Genomic DNA, 21,321 nt, shown 5'->3' with positions numbered 1-21,321 from the left:
CGGCTTGGGTGTAGCCGGGGCGCTGACGGCCCCCGAGACACTCTGTAATTGTACTGCTCTGAAGAGCAGGTAGGTGTGCAAATTACCAAATGTGCCGTGTAAGCCCATTTCAGCCAGCTCAATCATCGTCAGGCATTTCCAAGTTTCTCGCAACTTCATTTTTGGTTCATTTCTGGATGCCTCAGTGTCATGAGTGGACCAGACCTGCCTGTTAAGGTTTAAATGCTATAGAGATAAAATGTAAAACGCGCCCCAGCTCTCTTCCCGGTGAACGTGTCATTTCTTACAATACCAATTTAATCACTTCATCAATTACATTAATAAACCGCCTTTGAGCAAAGGAAATGTCAGTGTTTAACTGCTATACATATAAATATTGCGTTAACTTGGTGGTCCGGGCTAAATTAATCATTTCTAAATCATACCTGACATTACTCCTCACAAGAGACTGAGTTTATTATCGTTCAATTAAATAAGACTGATGTTACATTATGAATCTTTTGCAATTCTACTCAGAAAAGGTGGAACAATTTCCTTACATGTCGATCAGCATTACATTTTTCTTCTCATTCCACACATCTTATATTTCACTTTGCCACTTTGTCCAACTTTTTACTCGGCAGAAATTCCTTCCCCTTGATGTATTGCCTTTATATAAGAAAGTGTCAAACCTGCGGGAATGTGAAAGATTGCAGGGCGACCTGGAAGTGCCCCGGGGTGGGCAAAAAATACCAGCTGATGTCACTTGGGCTTCTGCTAACAGAGCTGCAGCCACTGTAGGTGGCATTGGGGTTGGGGACCAGAGAGAGAACAAAGTAAAACACTGACCCCTGGGTGTGTGACACGACCGTGGCACTGCAAAACAGGGCAGACACAGTACACAGAGTATAGGCCTCGCACAATGCACCATGATTTCTATCTGGCCTCACCAAGTATCTGCTGTCACCCACAGGCCAAGTTCGGGGCTGGTGCCAGGACTTTAGGGGCATAGATCCTGGAAGCTGTCTGGTGTGGCGAGTAATGCTGACTGAGCAATGGTTGGAGGTGAATAGTCCACGCCACTGACCTGAAACACTGGGACATCACCGACGTCCTTACACAAGGTAAAGTCACTGAGAATTATCTGCTGCATTCAGCTTTTCAGTGCTGTGTTACATTAACAGTAACACATGTATTGCATGGCATCACCTAAATTGAGTCATTTGTATAGAATTTTGTTTTAATGTGCATTTTTATCTCTATTGCGGTTGTAAGTCCAAGATCGAATTATTCAAATTAAGTCTTTTTGATAGGTTTTACTTTTGTATAGGGACAATCTACAGTAAAGAACATTGGAATGAAATACAGATATAAACTTTACACAGTAAAACTGACAGTTTGTGATCTATATTGAATATGGAAAATGTAGGATTATTGTAGGTGGAGACATTATCTCCTCAGTAAATATGAAGCTGCACTATTTATGCATTCTCCTGCCTGGCTTGGTTCAGTTTTGCACAACAGCATATAGTGTAGACCCACTTGTTCTTGTAAATGGACTGTATTTTATATTGCACTTTTCTATTCCTATAGACCCCTCAAAGTGCTTTACAGGAAAGTCACCTTCACCCATTCACACACATTCATACAGCGCTACTATTTACCGCGCATTTCTCTGTCACATTCATACACATTCATACACTGTCGGAAGAGCCGTCAGAGGCAAGTAAGGGTTAAGTGTCTTTCCCAAGGACACAATGACATGCGGACTGGCAGAAGCCACAAGCCGCCATGTGTAGCATCCTTTGTGTGTACCTCCTCACTGCAAGCACAGGACCTCCTGGCCTTGGGGGGTGCTCAGAGCGGGTCGGTGAGGTTTGAAACTTGGTCAAGATTGGTCAGTAAGTCCAGTCCCAGTGCACGCATGCAGCATGGTCTCATGCACACCCTGAATGACAGGTACACATAGAGGGCCAGTAAAGAGACTGACAGGGCCAGTAAAAGCTTTGATTTGGCTTTTTTTTGATGGTCCATGGACCACGTATCGGGCGGACCGCCAGGATTTGTCCTGGTATGCCCGACTGCCAGTCCTATGCTACGTCTGCCATCTCCTCAAGGCTGATGTGTTAATACTAATATTCAGTACTAGTATTCCATCCATGCTCTGTGGATTTTAACGAGGCATGATATGCAGAAGAGTTTGAAGCAACTGCAGACAACTAATCAAGTGACTGACACATGCCAAGGTTTTCAAACTTCTGCATTTTCTGTTAAATTCTCACCTCCTGTCCTGACATTTTTATTCTACATTTTTTTCTTAACAGACTTTATACAAAATGAGATGAAATATTTTTTTCCAATAATGTCAGGGATTTAAATTGATCATCACACCTTCCAGAAGATATTTTGAAGGAGCCTTTTTTTCAATAGATTTACATGAAACTTCTGGCCTTAAAATAAATTCTGACCAAATCTATAAATTCAATAATCCTTTGTGTATTTTCTACTCTTACGGTTTGGTTGGTCCTCATTTACTTCATATTTTCCATCTACAAACCTCTCACAGTGAGATCTTACAATAGAATTCTTGTGTCAAGTCATGTAGCTTTGATGCCTGAACAAATGCCTTGGCAATAACAACAAAGGATAAGATAGGAACCAAAACAAGAGCAAAAAAAAACACCACTTACTCCATTGGCCAGATTCCGCCACATTTTGTTGCTTCGAGTGTCACTCAAATTACATTTTATTTGGAGCGTTGAGTCGGCCACCCGCCTTCCATGGCGAGGAGCACACCTCAACTGTAAAATTGAGCAGGCATGTTGACCCATGAGTTTCCGCTTGGGCCTCGTCTCCGCAGTATTCAGCAACCCAACCAGATCAGAAGCAACACTGTCTCCTCCACTCATCTCACAGTAGAGAGCCTCCCTGCCCATTTCACTCAAGTCCGCGGTGCAACGATGAGACAACCTGTTGACGTGTGGCACCTAACTCTAAGTGTCATGGTCTACAGTGTTTTTCATTCTGTGCCTGTCACTGTAGTGGGTGGCCGGTTGCTACACTTGATTGGTTCTCTGAGGTGGACATAGATACTTCTACAGTGTTGTCGAAAAGAAAATGGATAAAGAAAAATCGTTGAGATTCCCCAACAGCAATCTATGTAAGAGAGAGACTTTAGCCGTGAAGCTGCCCTGGTTCTACTTTTACTCATCACCTAAGCAAAAAAAGTGATGAATGTGGAATTGAAGGCCACTGTAGAACGAGTATTGGGTACAGGGACAAACGATGAATAGTCGGTTCTACTTTCAGCTGAGTCATCTGTGAAATCCATTTTTTTTGCTATTTTACAACTCCCACTGCTCATTCAACATGTTTTAGCTTTTTTTCCATCGGCAATACTTGGCCTGGGAATACAATAAAGTCACGACTAATGAAATCACAAACACAGGACAGCAGGCATTTTTAGGACTTCATCCCTCATCCACCAAGGGAGCCGAATCAACGGGGCTCTTATCTAAATGTTGACATTTGAACTTCAGAGTAATATCTCAAGGAATTATGGGTTTAAACCGCCATTAATGGTCCAGCGGATTGATCGAAATCAGCAGTCATTGCAGCAGCGGGCTCGCTGCCCCTAGAAACACAGGGAAGTGGAGAGTCTTGATGAATAATATATCCAAAAGGGAAGGCGATATGACAGCAGGAAATTAAACACACTAATACTGGGAATGGAGGACAGGGCGATCAGGACTTAATTAAAGACTTTGAGGAGTAGAGGGCATGATTTAAGGCCAGAGATATACTACCTTCCTGCTGACATCAACGATGAGCCAAGGATTATCGGGGGCATGGCAACTGGGTGTGTTTCAGACCTTCTGCCCTCTTATGACTCTCGTAATGAGCTGCTATTTCTGCTGGGGGATAATTACCACTCTCCACATGTTAACATGATCTAAGTGTCTGGAGAAGAGTCAGTTTTCTAGTAATAAATGTGTTGGCACTGCATTTCATTTCACCTCTCATAGACCTCTGTTGTTTAAACACTGAGCCTCTTAAAAGAAGCTAAAAAGAAATACATGCAGAATTGTTTTATGGGCAAAGACTCAGTTGTTTAATTGTGGTGTAAGTAAGTAAGTACCGACATCTATCTCTGTAGAGCATCTCTCTTGTTGTACAGTAGCTATTTAATAAAGATGCAGTGCACATGACAGATTTTGGGTGTGAGGCAGACAATCGCTCAGGGAAACTAAAGGTACAATATATTTGACAAGAGGAGTTAAAGAAAAGGGGAATAAAAACTCCACTACTCTCCCTCAGCTTTTAACAGCTGCATCATACATCTCTCTGGGGGCCTGTGAAAAGGTGGCCCAGGCTGCTATTCGTCTTTGGGTGACGTATTTATTTTTAGTTACACTTCCTGTCCGGCTATTCAAGAATAATAATAGCAACAGCACATGTTGCCATGGTGGTGCCTGTGTGTTTCTAACGACTCAGATATTGGTAAGCATTTTCACAACCCTTTTGTCACAGAAGCTGATACCCCATTAAAAATGTATTTTAGGTGATCGGATTTGAATCGGATAACTTTTGAGAGATTGTTGAACTTTACAATCTGGCTATGAGATGCATTTTAATGTGCAAAATCTGTGAAACCATCATCACAGAGAAAATCAAATCATTTACTTTGGATTTTAACATAAATCACTGCCATTTTATGTATTACATGATGCTACATTAATAACTAATAGAGGTTGTGTCAGTAAGAAAATGTGACAGGATATGTTTGAAGGAATACTGTGAATTCTACCCTGCTGTCTCATCCTGCTGTGATGCTTTTGGGCTCTACCCTGGTCATCTCTTTTTTACTGTTTTCATTTCATTTTTTACTGATGTTTCAATTTGTCATCTGCATGTGAAGTTTTACAATTTCTCTATTTTGGTTCTCCAGCTCCAGCAGTGGCGCTTCAGTCTTTGAAATGCTTCCATTTGAGAGAGGAATCAGCTGCCGTTAATACAGATTTTTTGTTATTTGTTTTTTTCAAAGTTGAAAGTTTGTTGCTGTGTCACTCATTCGAGGTGATTTAATTCCTCCTTTTAAACATTGAGATATATTTTCATCAAAGCAGACACAATGCCATTTTGAGGCAGACTTAAGCAACCAGAAGAAATCAACAGATGAAACGGGAACTGATGCTCATCTCTCTCTCACTCAGCTCTCCTCCACTTCCACATATCTTACGCCCAACTGCTCCTCCTTTCACAGCACCTCTCCCTCCTGCCTTCACTTCCCCTTCCCATAGATGCTAGATGTAAGGTTGATAAATGGAGTTAATTGTTTTATGGCATGGCTGGCCTGATGCTGGCAGCGCAATCAGGCTGAATGAGGGGGCCTTGGGGAAGCCATTACCCTTCCCATTGTTATAAAGGACAGGAGGACAAGGCTAGGCCAGTGCACTCTGGAGGGACCGGGTCGCTTGGAGAGATCCTCTGGCACTGTGCACTGTGGCAACCTCTGAAAAACACGCGCCCAGTTGGCGCTTGTGTGATGACTTTCCCAACACTACTTTTGTCAATACAACAGCAGCATAAATAATGATTTAACCATCTTAGTTTTATCATGTCCATAATCTCATTCATAGCTAGAAATGTTTCGCCTGTCCTGATCGATATTTTGATATTCACAGTTGATAAAATGGGCGTGTGTGTTGCATAAAGAGTCACTCTCATTTCCATTACCATTGTTTTACCATGTACTACGAAGGCCCCCCCTTGGTCATTTTTAAACTGTACGCATGGTTTTACAATCCATACCGAGATTTGTAAACCATGCTCACAGTTATGCAATCTGTGCCTACAAATTTGTAAACTATAAGGACAGTTTTGCAATCTCTCCCCACAGATTCATAGTTTTGTGGGCACAGTTTTGTAACCTGTGGCCACAATTTCTTATCTTGGAACTGTCAGAAGATGTGCAGCATCTGTGTTTCTGGGTGGCCTGGGTTCCCATCAACTGTTTTTAATTTACATCTGATGAGCTTAAGGTTCATGAAAATGTATACGTTAAACTGAGATAAAAAAAAATGAGATTAAAGTAATAAAAGGAATGTGTGTCAGACTGAATTAGTTTTTTTGATACATGTGGGATTTCTGGCAGTGTAGACAGCTAACAGTGTCACCCACCTATAACACACCTCCTACGCACTGATTCATGTAATGAATGCTGCATTTAATGGAAGGTGTCAATAAAGTTATGTGATGTACAGAGATGGTTTTTCTCATGTTTATTCTTACCACACAATCTTACATAATCTTGTCAGAGAGCCTCTGGAAGTGGATGTTAATTGGTATTTTCCCATCATCTTAAATTTTGTTTAAATTTGTGCAACAACAGAAATATACGTGCTCTGCCCTGTTACTGTCAACCCAGACGCCACAGCATCCATCTGTCTGGGCTCCAGAAGGTCTGCCTGAACTGTATTGTACTACAGGTCCACTGCCAAAATACAGCGTCGGCTGGCAGCAATGGAAAACATTGCTCTTTCAGTTAATAGCAAATCTGATCTGGGGGTCAGGTGTTCAGCTGGACACTAAAGGACATGGCTCAGGCTGTGGAACAATTTAAGACAAAGAGTTTTTTTGGGTCACAGAACACGTGTATGACCTGACCAAACACATTCACTCTCCAGTCAAAAGTGAAAGTTTGGTTTGAAAGGTTTTGTGAAAACATTTTTTTTTCTTTCCTGGCTGTGCCTAATGCCAGAGTGTTATTCCTCTCGATTGCTTCAACAGAATGTGACCTAGGATGCTAATATTGATGCCTGCTAGAGTCTGTAGACGAGAGAAATGCTCACTTTCCTTGTTCTGAACTAAACAGGGAGAGCCGCAGGTAGTGGTCAATTCAGTTGTAGGGCTTTGTGCTGTTCGCACTGTCAATGTAGACAAAACAACTGCATTGACTCGCGGTGACTTGTCTGATCAAGGTGTGGTGCCTGTTGGTGATTGGAGGGTTGTTGTGGCTCCAAAAATCCAATAAAACGTCTTCTTGTCAAAGCTTTTTAAAAATGGCTGACATGGTTCTTATACTGTATATTGAGATTAATCTTTTTTCTTTCTTAAACTCTTTTCTAATCTCTTTTCTTTTTTTCTGTGATCATGTTCCTTAGAGATAGTGTCGTTTTATATGTTGTCTGACATTATTTCTTTCTTGTAAAGACTTTTGTGACATTGTTAATAATATGTGATATAAATTGTTATTATTATTATTATCGGTAGTAGTAGTAATTATTATTGTATCATAATAAACACAAATTAATTAATTAGATGTAGTCTAGTTGGCTGCTAGGAACATTTTGAAACACTATGATCTTGCTAAGTGAAACAAACTTGACCCTGTATCCTTGTTTTTGGTAAAAATTCCAGAGATTCACATGTTTCTGTTCCCTATGTTCCTCTTCTTGGCATTGGCGACATTCACACGCAGCAGGAATTTGTCATATCACCTGCCAACCCCTTTGTAGAGCACAACTAAACAGGAAATTTACAAATAAAAATATTGCCTTTGAAGGACATTGATGCAGTGGTTAAATATAAGCCCTTTCTGTTATTACCATTGACTTTGCTTCAAAGGCAACGTGCCCTTTAATTTTTCATGTGGGATTTTGTTTTTTCTTCTCAGTTATTGAAAATAATACTATCACTGGTGGTCAAAATATCCAACGGTAACCATAAAATTTACGAGTCAGGTGTTGTAAGTAAATTGTTCAAGTGCAATTTGCATTGGTGAAATATGATCTGCTATTTCATTTTGGTGTTGTAGTTAGAGTACTACATATCAAATTTACTGGGATCTGAAATTTTATCATGAAGTTTTTGACAGGATTAGCCGTTACATGTAAGTGATTCTTGTTTTTCCCATTTTGTTTCTTGTCAGACAGGAAATTATTTTCTCCTTCCCCAGTTGTGTTTGTGCCCTCTTGTTCGTACAGTTGCAGCAGAACAATGATTTTGGATTTAACCATGGTAATCTCTCCCCTAAGAGACATCTGAACAAGAACATTTTCTGTTCCATTTTGGTATTGTGTTCCTGCTTTCTGTTCCAGCAGAAATGTGTTTCACTGTCCTTTCTAGCTTGGTCATTAATGTTTTCTGTAAAGCTCAGTTCCACCCCTGTAAACCCAACACACAAAGTGCTGCCGCTGCCAAGAGAAACACAAGTACACTACCTTTCCTCCAGCAGAGACAGTGGAAATGCTGAGTTCCTTCCAGCTGTCTTCCAAATCAAGGCCACTCTTTTCCCCGCTGCCGTTTTCCCCAATCACTGGAGCCGGTTACAGCCATAGCTCATCAGTTTCACAATGGCCATGTATATGAACAGAGTTAGTTTGTCAGAGGGCAATCAGTGCCAAATGGAGCCTCTTCACGCTGTGGTTCACCATTGCACATTCGTTAATCATGATTATCTCCTTCCTCTAACAAGTCCCCAGCACCATTTAGATCTGAAAACTCACTACGCAAAGAAACTAAAACTTAATTGATGTGTGATGTTAACATGTAAATCTATCAACTTGATTAGACCTTTATTCACTTATCATCTTCGGTTTTGTGTTCTGCTGAGGTAAAATTCAGCAATAAAATAGGAAAACTCCACATGAAAGGGTGGACAGAAGAGCAGTCAACTTAATAGCCTCCATACATTGAGTTCAGAACCAAGATCTGGAGATGATAACGGCCTCAGATGGATCTTAACATGTCAAGAAATTCATTACAGCAGCATTTTCTTTGTCAGACAAGTCACTAGCAGTTGTCAAGCCATAAGTACAAGTGAGTGTGAATTTCCACTGAAAATGTCTGTATTATATTAGTGGGTAGTGGTAATTATCGATGGCTCGGCTCCCTGTGGACTGATAAGGTGGCAGAGCTGAGAGATGGATTGCTGTGCTATGCATATCTGAGGTTGGAAACATTGATCCCTGGGATTAATGCTCGCCCCTGAGGAGTTGATGGCAGTCAAATAGTGTTTCTGTAATTATACATTTACATGGGGCTACTATCTTGAAAGGTGCTGAGACTCGCATTTTAATGTTGCACGGCCACTCAGGTGGGAAAAGATTCCCCCCCTCAGTTATTCCAATGCCTCTTTGGGAGATGGAAATGGTCTCAGCACTCTTCTCAAATGGAATAATTTAAGCTGTTTCTTAAAGAAACTTTTTTGTCTCCGGACACAAAAAATGTATGATCCCAAGTGAAAACCCAGCACTACCCTGGCAGCCAAAAGGGCAAAATCCATTCTCCATTTGTTTTAGTGAAATGGCTGCTGATATATTGAAAGGGCTCACTTTGAAATTCACCAGACTGTTATTTAGGCAAAACCTACCTGAATCAGAATATAACTTACGTCAGCCTCACCACCATTTTCCAACTCAAGCCTGAAGGATTTACAGCACATGGCAGCTTGGCCATTGCAACAGTCAGCCGACATCAAAGAGCTGGGTTCTCGCAAGCCAGATATTATAATGGTGGGTCTGGCTGCAGTGAATGCAGAGATTTGTCCAAGAGAGTTTGTAATCAGTGCAAAACAGGTCCCTTCATCCTCACTATGACGGGAGAACAAACCTGCATAGTTACTATGTGGCTTTAGATCCTCACATGAGGGTTGGGGGAGGCTTTGATAATTTGAAAAGGCCTCCTTTCCTAAACACATGACTCTTTGGAAAAAGCAGAGCATGTACTTTAGTTGTCTCATTTCAAAAGTAACCTTAATATATTCCCGACACACGTTCTTTACTCAATTAAGCTGAAGGTATAGTTTGGTGCAGTATGGATGCAGCAAAACTGTTGCTCATGATATACCAGTTGAATTATTTATGTTGATGTTTGCCTCTGTTAATTGGCAGAGGGGCAGCTAACACTGATTCCTGTGAAGGACAGTGATGCAGTGTTTAAAGATAAGCCCTCTCAGTAATTACTATTGACATTGCTTTATAGGTAAGCCACGGAAGAGTTCCTGTGGGGTCTCAGTCATTTCTTTTCTCAACAATAACACAACCGAAGGAAAAAGATAATATCAGTTAAAAACAAGAACAAGAGTCACATTAAAAGAGATTTTCAGAAAATATGCAACTTTATCGTACTGTTTACGATGGATGGATGGCTGGAGTGAGAATTTATTGACACAATTCACTGAGAATAGTCATGCCTGTTTTGAGGAGTGGCCGGCTATGTTGCCCCCTTGAGAACACAGGTGTTGGCACGTAGATGTTGATCCACACTGATTTTCGAGGCCAGGGGTGGACTGGGACTGAAAATTGCCCTGGATTTATTCACCCAGATTAGCCCATCGCATAAATAATTAGAAATATCATCATTTTTACTCATTCTTAAACAATGAGGAAATATTTACACACACAAACAAACTGGAAGTAATATATAAAATTAACAAAAATAAAGTACTATATTAACTCATTTATTGGGTTTGGCTTGCAGCTAGAGCCCAGACCGATACTCCTGGCCCAGGTAATATTGGTCCATCAACAATAAAATTATAGTACACACATAATAACCGCAAGCAGCGCACGCAAAGCAAAAGTACCCCAATTCAGTAACACATGACATCACACATGCATAATCTCAGTGGCCCGACGATGCATCTGTGGGTGGCTTAAGCAGAAAAAAAGAGAAAAGACCAACCAGGATTTCTCCCGGAGCTCATGATGGATAGTCTATGAGCTATGGCAGGGGTCTCAAACTCAACTTACCTGGGGGCCGCTGGAGGTAAAGTCTGGGTCAGACTGGGCCGCATCAAGTATTCAACAAATTGCCTGTGCTCGTCGCCAACCTTTCTCTTCACGGCAGGTTTTGGGAGAGACATGACTGGAACTGGGTGATGGCATATATTTTTCGTCCACTTGGTGTCACTCCGGAACACGGTTCAACCAAGTGACTAACGTTGATACTTCCCCTGGTACTTCCATAGATTTTAATTAAAACCTAGATACCGGATGTCGCCCGGACAAGATGGTGGCGCCATTCATTCCACGAAAGTTGCTCACCATAAGGTACTTCGCAGTTGGTTAGCTTGACAACCAATGTTGACAACAGTGGAAGCTATCGCGAGTCAACGGACTATGTATGGTAGCGCATAAGTGATAAAAAAGTGTGGCAAGCGCGACTCAGCAAAAATGTGCGTTTGACAACAACGCGCGGGCCGCACTAATACTAAACTTTGATGTGAAGTAGGGGGCCACAAAATATCATCCTGCAGGCCTCGATTGGCCCGCGGGCCTCACGTTTGAGACCCCTGAGCTATGGTCTATAAGCAAGGCCATGTATCAAAGTAATATATAATATGTTATATACACAATATACCTGTATTTTACCAATCAGCCCTGCTGCTGTTTCCATGTGTATTTTTTTCACACAGTTAGAAGAATAGAATCCATGTAGTGCGTTTCATCACTATATCATTACATTTTTGCTGGCATGAGCAGAGCACCATGTACCCGGGCTAGAGCCCACCGAATATTGAGAAACTGGGAGGCAGTGAAGTGAGGTAAGTCACATCACATTCAACTGAGGGCCCCTGTCCTGTCAAGCTAGATTTTACTTTCCCTAAAGTGTTGCTCACATCTGAGACAGTATGACTGGAAAAGGCAGCGCGGCAGGCATTTCAGGCTGATGTGAGCTAAAATAAATTGATATTGTCCCAACATTATTCTTGATTGTCTTTTGTTTATTTTTGCCTTTGGACCTGAACCATTAACTCATCGTCGCTGTTATTATGGTGCAATACCACTGCCGTGTGCGAGGCATATGCTTCCATCAAACTCTCATTAACCTTGTGTCTGATTATGTCCTGCATGGTGAGATAACGCTCTGAGATTCCCCTCACCCAACAGAGTGGCCATTTACAGCTTGATGATGATTAACAGTCCAAACAAACAGTTGCCCTCCAGGCTGAGCTCAGACAACTGTGACTGCAATGTGGTCCTTGGGTGCAGGAGAGAACAACAGCCACGTAGACAAACTCCACCCCATTAAAAAAAACTGAGATTCAACCAGAAATTTAAATCAAAAACAGAGTAGACAACAGAACTGAACATGCCTGTATGTATCGTAGCACTATAGGATTATCAGTCACTGCAGAATTTACATTGCGTCGTAGGGGTCTTCTGATGATTGGGCGATACTTGTGTCACGTGTGCACTCCATGTGCATCACAGCAAGATATGAGGCGGGCAATTCTTGCTTGCTGGACCCATTCCTACTGAACTTCCACCACCAGTTCACCAGCTGTAGTAACTCATGTTCATCTTCACCTTTTGTGGATGTCATCTAGGCTAGGAACCACAATCTGAACTTAAGTTCTCGGATCAGGACGAGTCCTCGATTCCAAAAAATGGCCGATAACTATGGATACAGGGCTGCATGGTGGTGTAGTGGTTAGCACCTTCGACTCAGAGCAAGAAGGTTCTGGGTTCGAATCCCGGTTCAAACTCCTTTCTGTGTATCCCGTGTATGCGTGGGTTTTCTCCAGGTTCTCCGGCTTCCTCCCACAGTCCAAAGACATGCAGAATGCATGGTTGCAGGTTAGGTTCATTGAAGACTCTAAATTGACCGTAGGTGTGAATGTGAGAGTGAATGGTTGTCCGTCTCTGTATGTGGCCCTGTGATAGGCTGGCGACCCGTCCAGGGTGTACCCCGCCTCTCGCCAAATGTTAGCTGGGATTGGCTCCAGCGCCCCCCCGCGGCCCTTAAATGGATAAAGCAGGAGACGATGAATGAATGAATGAACTATGGATACAACCAGTCTAGATTTAAAATGGGAGTCACCGAAACAATGATGTGAGCAATGATCCCTACTCAAGCCCTCAACCAATAACATAAGTCATGTGTTTGAACAAGAGTGTTTTTGTCAAAATTATTAAACAGAAATTACTAGTGCCCAACCAGAGCAGTAAAATCACAACAACAAAGAGAGTAACAAGCTTTCTCCAGAATTACTGCCTGTTTCAGTCTATAAAGCCGTATTGCCTCTGACTTACCATGGCCCCTTAACCTGCAGAGTGCAAGCTTCTTTTTTGTCATGGTTGTTGAGGAATTGTTAAGTAATTATTGTTTTGTTTTTTAATAGAGCTCGTAACAGGGAGCAACAGTATTGCTCCCAATCTGACCCATTTCACAAATGTGATTCAGTTGACCCTCTCTACTTGGTTCTACTTGTCAAGAAATTAATAAACTTCTGTAGGTCATGCTCCGAAGGAGCTAGAGAGATAAGGTTATTCATCAGCCTCTTTAATTCACAAAGCTAATGCATGAAATGGCTTGGTTTCTAGAATGCCTCACAGTGTTTCATAATCTTTAAAGTCTATATGTTTTTATATGTCCAGAATCTTCTACCCGCATCTATTGTGTTGATCAGATGTAGGGGAGACACACACATTGCACAAACGCCTAAGCTTATTCATAGGCTGCTCATCAACACGTTCTAGACCGAAAAATGTCAAATTTGACTTGTAAAATTTTAAACAGTTAAATAAATCTCCTACTCTTTAAAGTGAAGTAGCCTAAAGACTTAAAGACATTTTGAACATGCTCAATGAATTTAAATTTTACACAATTTCCATAAAATGTAACACTGTTTCACACTCAGTGGCATTTCCTCATATTTGGATTTTCGTGATTCACAGATGGCCTATTTAGAGGTCCATTAACGCTCGCCAGACAGAGAAACTGAGATGGGTTTTAAATGCTATAAGACGGAAAGCCATCTATTTTCATTGGAGGGTATGGAAGGTCAACAATTACACAAGCTAGTGGTGGGTCCAACTTTCCTTTTTTTCTCAGAGGGCAAATGGGTGATGTCCGTATGCAAAATCAGAATTGATGGAATTTCACAATTTATGCTACACCACTTAAAATCTGAATTGACATGGATAAATGGGGTGAGGGTCTTCCAAAATTGTGGGCTATCTGTTTGCATTCATTATGGCTCTAATAAAGTTTGCTGATGTGCCAGCATTTGATTAATATTTGTTTTAATTTCATTCAAGCTCTGAGTTAACATGCTGTAATGAATATTTAATGTTTTCAGTGAATATTTATAATTGTGCTGTGAGAGAGTTATTGGTTATGGCAGTGAATTGGACTACATTATATTAGTGTGTGTGAAAGGAAAGGAAAATCTAACTTGTGTGCTCTCTATTTCAATGAAAGCAGAGCGGCGCTGCAAAAGTTAATGCCGGCATCAACATATTGAATGAGCCATGTATATGCTAAAGCAGGAAGTCGTGCATAACATTGTAATTCAAGTATTTGTTGTCGAATTGCAGTGTTAATTTAATGTGCTCTGTCAGTTCGTCAGCGGCAAGGTCAAATTATTATACCAAGTAACGCAAACATGAAAACACAGACAAAATATGATCCTAATTTTTTCGTACTGTTGTAATAATGTAATTGATCTTAAAATAATCAATAATTGTTTTTCAATAGCAAGCAGGCGGCTTGATTATTATTTCTTATCCACTGGCAACAGTCCAGCTAGACTTCCTAATGAAATGGATTTGATGCAAGAAGAACTTTGGATGATGAGCTGACTTAACAATTTTACTCTATGTGAAATTGCCCTCAGAGTCCAAGGTTAAGTGAGGAGCAGGGAAATGAAGTGAATATCTCTGCATTGTTTGTCTTTTAGGATTCAGAGACAAGGGGGCAGGATGACATTAACTACAGAGCTGTGGGCAGGACAACTGAAATGTCTCTGTATTGGAGTACTAGTCAGTCAACATAACAATAAACTGCATATTAAATGAATTACAAAAATGAACAAACTGATAACCATAGTGGGTTTATGCCACCAGCAATAATTTCTACATTATATATCATATTTGTATCTGTTTATCTATAGATATACATCCTGCTTCATTTAGAATTTTAAGTTACAAATAATATCAAGTAGATATTAGGTGTGTTTCCATACAAATAACAAGCCAATTTGATGCAAACGTTTAAAAAGCCACAAACCAGAAAGAAAAAATGAAATGCAAATTAGGTGCGTTTAGCCATTAGCTGGTTCGGAGTGAATACAGTAGGCTGCATAGTGCCATCAAGGGTTCCAGTGTAAGTTACATTATGCATGTCTGTAATAAAGTATAGTACATATAGTATAGGAAAACATGTTGTCCAACCTCTAAAAACCATGATGAAGGAACAAAACCAGTTGACTTAATAGACCATAATAGCATCTCAGATAATGTCCATCACAAATTATTTTTATATGATTCATCTTGCAAAACGTCCAACAGAAAATATGATATATTATTTTTCTCCCCACTGACATCCCTTGTTATGTACCTTAAAATACTATGTAAAGTCAGTAGTACCTTTTTAATTCTTAATCTGTAGTAAAATGATCTGTGCTTGATGATTTCATGAGGGTCGTGGAGAAATAGAGATCTTAAGTAGAAAAAAGTCTGATGTGAAAAAAGAAACCCTGCGGGAGTGGGATGGGTTCAGGCAGTGTTTCGAATATCAAGCTGAGATCTGCCAGCGATGCTAAAACAGGGTCACACAAAAGGGGAACAGCAAAGCAACAGTTATTGATCTAGTAGATAATCAGATCTCCAATGAATTGAACAGATTTTTATCTTTGCCTCGATAAACAAAACACTCCCTGGGGTGCTTGATGTCCGCAGTCTCCTTGTTTTGTCTGCTGCTACGACTGGTCCCTTTAATGTACCACAGCAACAGAATCGCTGTAAACACAGGGGAGCAAAGCTTCAACATGCTAACAACCATGCCTCCTGTATGCTTGGTCACACCCGCTCCTGAGTCCACGTTAGCCCTATTCACTAGTATCTCACTACAATCCCAGATCAGTAAAACTGCACCAATCAACTTTATTAATCAATCCCAGCCCAAAAAGCCTTCCAAGGTCAGTTCAGGACAACTTTTTCTCATATAACTTCACCAAACCTCCTTCGTTTGGAGACAAAGAAGTCAGGAAGTCAGCGTAGGTCAACAAAAAGCAACACTTTCACACAGGAGACTGCTGTTCATTCCCTTTGTGAAACCGATCGTCTATGTTTTCTCTTTTACCAACCCACAACCTGGACAACCTATTTAATATTCTGACCTTGACAATGAACATTATTATACCATAAGGAAGTACTAATTTTAAACCTAACCAAGAAGTTTTTTGAGCCTCATTGTGATGAAACCATGATGACCAAGGTCCAGTATGCCTGGCACTGATGTGGTGCTATTTCAGGAGATTCTCCTATGGACTGTCTCAGAGTGTACGGACAAATAACCTACTGTATATGGTTGTTCAGGTTTGAGGACTAGGAGGAATCATTTTTAGAAATTATGACTATTTGATTATGCACAAAGAATTCTTCTGCATTGTAACTTCAGAACAATTAAGCAAGCGGATATCCAACTACAAAGGACTTGGATGGTGATAGTTTATACTTAATAGTTACCTTGTTAAACTTGACGGGACCTTTGTCTTAAATTTGATCTTGAACTCTATGTAGATAACAATGAGATAATGACAGCATAATAAAACATTTGATTTTAGTGTCTCATTTATGGGACGTCATTATATTGCAGTTTAACCCTAATGTTAGTTGGAAAAGCAACATTTTACTATATTAGACCAGGAAGGAGATTTGTCGCAGCTGTAGAATTCACTCAAATGGAATCCACTTACTTACATGAAAGGCTTCTGCTGCTTCATGTTTGGGTTAAATGTGGTTCATAACAAATTAGACAACAAAATAGCTAATATTCCTCACACATTCAAACAGCAATTTGAAGCTTTAGAAGTCCTTGAAGGAATTGATCATTGTCTTTTATTAAAATGAGTTTTGATTTGCCAGCACATTAAGCATGCACAGCTATCGGAGAATTTTGAAGGACTTCTTTGTTGTTTGTCTGTATGCTTGCATCGCTGTGCGAGTGAAAATAAAGGATCAATTTCATACAGGCTTTGGTCTGTAATGAGGCTTTGCTGGCTTAATGACATCATATCACACTGTTTTTGTTTAGCTTTTTTTCCCAGCCAATCGCTGTTCTCTACTCCAAGGCTCTATATGCTCAATATAAGCATAGCTGTGCCCTGCATACACTTTTCCGCTGTACAAAAGTGGTGAGGTCTAAAACTTTGCTAACTAAATAATGCCTGGCATGTCCCAGACTGATCAATGCAATTGATTTTACTTGTCTCAAAGGACCAGCTGATATCTGATTCTCCTGTAAGATGCTGGCAGTGTTGGAGCCACACTACAGAAATGTGGTTAGAATTCCCTGTCCAAAAGTGGAACTGCAGACTTAACTCGTTTCACTAATGATACATTCAACCACAAAGTGAGTAAAGGTTGCAGTCTGCGGCAATTGTAATCAATAATGTGGGTTATTAGCAATGTTTCTGTCTTAACTGCTTAGTTTCCTTTCGGTTGATGAGCATGATGGGAAAGCCAAATCGCCTCACAAAGGCTCTGTCAGTCTTCCGGGGTAATTTTATGGCCCTGTTCACTGCTGCGGTCTGTTGAACTTGTGATTATACTCAACCATCTTGCATCACAAAACAGTACATTGTAAAGTGCTGCACTGCACAGGGTGGGTACAAAGTGAGCAGTAACTGCTGTCTTGCAGTACCAGCAGGGTTGTCAACCAGAGTAGTTACTCTTTAAAGAGTAAATTCTCTCTTTGTCATCTTTTCACCTGAGAGACAGAGACGAGCAGCAGGTAAACTGCCACTTTCAGAGCCCACATTTCACTGGGCAAATGGGGTCTTGGCGCTGAGCACAGAAAACTCCCACTGAGGACTGATCCTCAAAGGCACTGACTGCACTCTCTTGTCTCCTTGAAGAGAAACGAATGGCAGGTTAGCCACACCTCTGGAAGCCTAGAACCCACTGGTAAAAAGAGTCTTAAATGAAGCAAACCCCTGTGGAGAAGCTAGCCCAAAGCCTTTGAGATCAGTGAAAGAAGGTAAGGCACCAACCCATTGGAGATAATGCATGCTGTCCTCAACTGACCAGTGTTACTACTTGCAATCACCAATGGTATGAAAGGCAATGAAGCTTGTTTTACACTCAGTCAGCCAGTCCAGGATGACTCAGCACGGTATTAGGAAGTGTCTGTATACAAACTCGCTCTTTCTACAGTTTCCTTCCACTTTTGACAGTGATCTGCTAACAAACCTGAGTGTTTTGTGTTAATCAAGAAATTGCGGCAGCAATAAACGATGTGTTTATTTTGTGTGCCTTCTTTACCAGATGCTGTTATACCACTTGGATTTTCCCCTGAAGTCTTCAAGAAATAAGTCAAGCATTTCGACCATCCCTTCCTAACTTGTATATGTGCATTTACTTTAGACCAGCGGAAGACTGAAGGTGGATACTGTTGACACTGGTTCCAGTTATTATTGCCGGAATCTTCTCTCTATATCACATGAATCTATACTTTGCAAGGTGACTTTGTGTGAAACGTAATAAGTGTGTGTAACTCTCACATGTTCGAGGGACTGCAGTATTTATCATGTTTATTTCAATTGTTGTATCAATCAATATGCAATTTTATGAGGCAATTGCCTTTACAAGTGTAAAGTAAAAACAGAAAATAGGCCAAACGTGGTCAAAAAACTGTTGTTATAATATGACTATTGTTGTTATATTTCTGTACAATTTTGACAGTAACCATGAATCTATAAAACCAGAGATTCCTGAAAAACTAAAACAAACAAAAAAAACTACAACCTGAAAAACAGAGAAAGGAGAGACCAGAGTGGAGGACCAGATATATGGAAGCATTTTCACAACCAGCTGATCAGGCACAGCATATTAGACAATGTGTAGAAGAGGACTTGGCGACCCGTGTCCCCCACCTTTCAAATCCCATCTCCCTCAATGAAATCAGGTGTCAAAGTTTGCAGAGGATGTAGTGAAAACAAGCCAAACTGGATCACGTCTGGAGCTGTCACAGCTGTTGAGAGGGGCAGTAAAATAACCTAATAAAGAAGAGAGACTTGTCTTCAGTTCAGTGTGGACAGCCGGGCAGAAACACTTTACAATGTCATCAGTGCATGAGATCGTTAACTAGTAAACCCCTTTTCAACATCTTTAAGGCACAACGGTAATTCTGTGTTGTGTGTGTAGAACGATTTGAGAAGCAGTATATAAAGTGTTATATTATTATAAAATTCAGATGGCAAATGGTTGATGTGATAGAAAATTCCCAAACAAAGCCTTTCAAATACTGATTTTACATCAAGCGCTCTCCCAAAAAACTGTGATGTAATGAACTACAGTATGACATAACGACAAAAGCAGTTTCATTAATTCATTCCTAAGATTTCAGACCAAAAAGGGTTTGGTCCGAGTGTTGCTAGGAAAAAAACATATGCAGTTATGATTTGAGGAATGAAAACAGCTTCTTTTGACATATTTTCTAAAAACTACAAGCTGAGTTTCTAAGACTTCACCATTGTGTCAGTAGGACTGCAAAACAGCCCTGAAATCATACATGAGGCCCGGGGTCCTCCAGAGAAAAATAGTTTTTCCAGAATATTTTTATCACTTTCTTTAACATTGTGTTTTTTGACATGTACGCCAATTTCCTTGGGAATAATTAATGTTGATGAAATCTTGATGAAAAAAATACTGAAACATTAAGGGGACTGGTATCTATGATGTGTGCAATTTGATGCGGCTTGATTGAATTTAATGAGACTGTTGGCAGAGGTATGCAATCTCCTGAGTGCCATTCTAGTTTGAAATGTTTTAATCTGTCTTTGCTGCAGAGCACTTCCATTTGTTCAGTCATAAACACTTAAATCTAGAACAAGCAATTTGTCATAACTACAGTAATGAGACTAAAACTTGTGTTCTCCAGGTAACTATGTGACTACTGTGCTATATTTATTATCTGTCATACAGTCACTCAAAGAATAAGATAAGAAGCAAGGGGAAATACTGTGTACAGTAGACATTACAAATTCAAACACCTCTGCGATATATCACAAAAATGTTATATGATTCCAAATTGTGTAATTACACAGTACATGTAATATTTAGTGGGGTAGGGTGTCTTACATATAGGTTGGATTAACTACACAGAGGTTTAAAAAAACAACAACTGACAACCAAGCTTGGCAGCAACGCTACAATGATTTTAAACACAGTGCAAAAATCTTAAGAGTTTAAAAAATATATATTTCTACTACCTGACCAAGTGTGTCCCTGGACTCGAATCCAATAAAATTTTCCTAATGGGAAGGAAAAGTATAAAAAATCCTCCAGAAAAGAGTATTACATAGATTTGTGAAAGACTTGTTTCATGCATATCATAAGAGGATAAAATATGTCATCAAAAATAAAGGTGGGTGCACAATATTTATATATACAGTAATACGAGAATAATTTCACTAATGAGAAAAACAGATTTTTCTTGCTGCAGTTGTTTTCTTTAATAATGTTTCATTAAAGTGTTGTTAGTCAAACATTTGTTTTTCAAATGTATTGGTTTTATTTTCTTTGGCTTTGGCTTCTTTTTATTATTTTCATTAAATGATTAGGAATTTAATTATTTAACATTTTAGTGATATTGACCAGGACTGTTGTATATTGTATAGCAGTTACCCTGAGAGCAAGCACCGAAGGCAGCATATTGTTCATGTTTGCCAAGTTTGGCTTGAATTACGATTCATATCCAGAGGCCAAGCCTTGGCATTAGTTTTACTCCTAACCTTTGAAACATCTCGTCTGCCAACTCATGGACTCACCGGGGATGATGGATAGCACTGCAATCTGTCATTCTCCTTTTTGAAGACATCCTCTTCTGTCCCTCTATTGTGACACAGTAAGCTAGTCAAAGGTGACACAACTGATATCATATATCATATATCTCCTCAGCGTGTGAAAGGCAAAGAGCAGGCGTTGATGTTCAGCTAATTATTGTTTCCTTCACAAGCCATTTTATGGAATTTAATATACCCACCGTGAAACAGCCAACTGCCCGTTAATTGTACCTGTTTGAAGTTACACTTTTTACGCCATTTTTGGAAGTGTTAAAGTGTAAAAGGTTGTTTATTAATTACCCATTGTTCCAGTAAATTAATATCAGTTAACAGGAACAAACAGTAACACTATTTATTTAACTATAACTATTTATTTGAAATAAAGCAATGTTCTGTTTCTAATGAGTGATTAACCTCTGTTATCGTATTGCCAGGCTGTGATAAATTGTTGTTTTTTAGCCAAACATAATCCCAGTCAAATTAGGCAACATAACTCATGAGAAGAGCTGTCTGTAAGGCAGACCTATCCATGGCTCCTCTTTAGC

At 40.1% G+C, this 21,321-nt stretch overlaps 1 long non-coding RNA gene across 1 annotated transcript in view; it reads left to right on the top strand.

Moving 5' to 3' along the window:
- LOC118315802 overlaps positions 1–20,479 on the top strand; it is a 38,640-nt gene extending 18,161 nt beyond the window's left edge. The window contains exons 2-4 of the long non-coding RNA XR_004794947.2: positions 953–1,103; positions 17,849–17,970; positions 18,258–20,479. This is a non-coding gene — a long non-coding RNA (uncharacterized LOC118315802). The remainder of the gene's footprint in view (positions 1–952; positions 1,104–17,848; positions 17,971–18,257) is intronic.
- Positions 20,480–21,321: the final 842 nt, after the last annotated feature.

This window comes from Scophthalmus maximus, chromosome 7, assembly GCF_022379125.1.
Source record: "Scophthalmus maximus strain ysfricsl-2021 chromosome 7, ASM2237912v1, whole genome shotgun sequence".
In the NCBI taxonomy this organism is placed as follows: domain Eukaryota; kingdom Metazoa; phylum Chordata; class Actinopteri; order Pleuronectiformes; family Scophthalmidae; genus Scophthalmus; species Scophthalmus maximus.
Note: the sequence above shows the minus strand (reverse complement) of the source record. Positions and strands in the feature narration are given on the sequence as shown.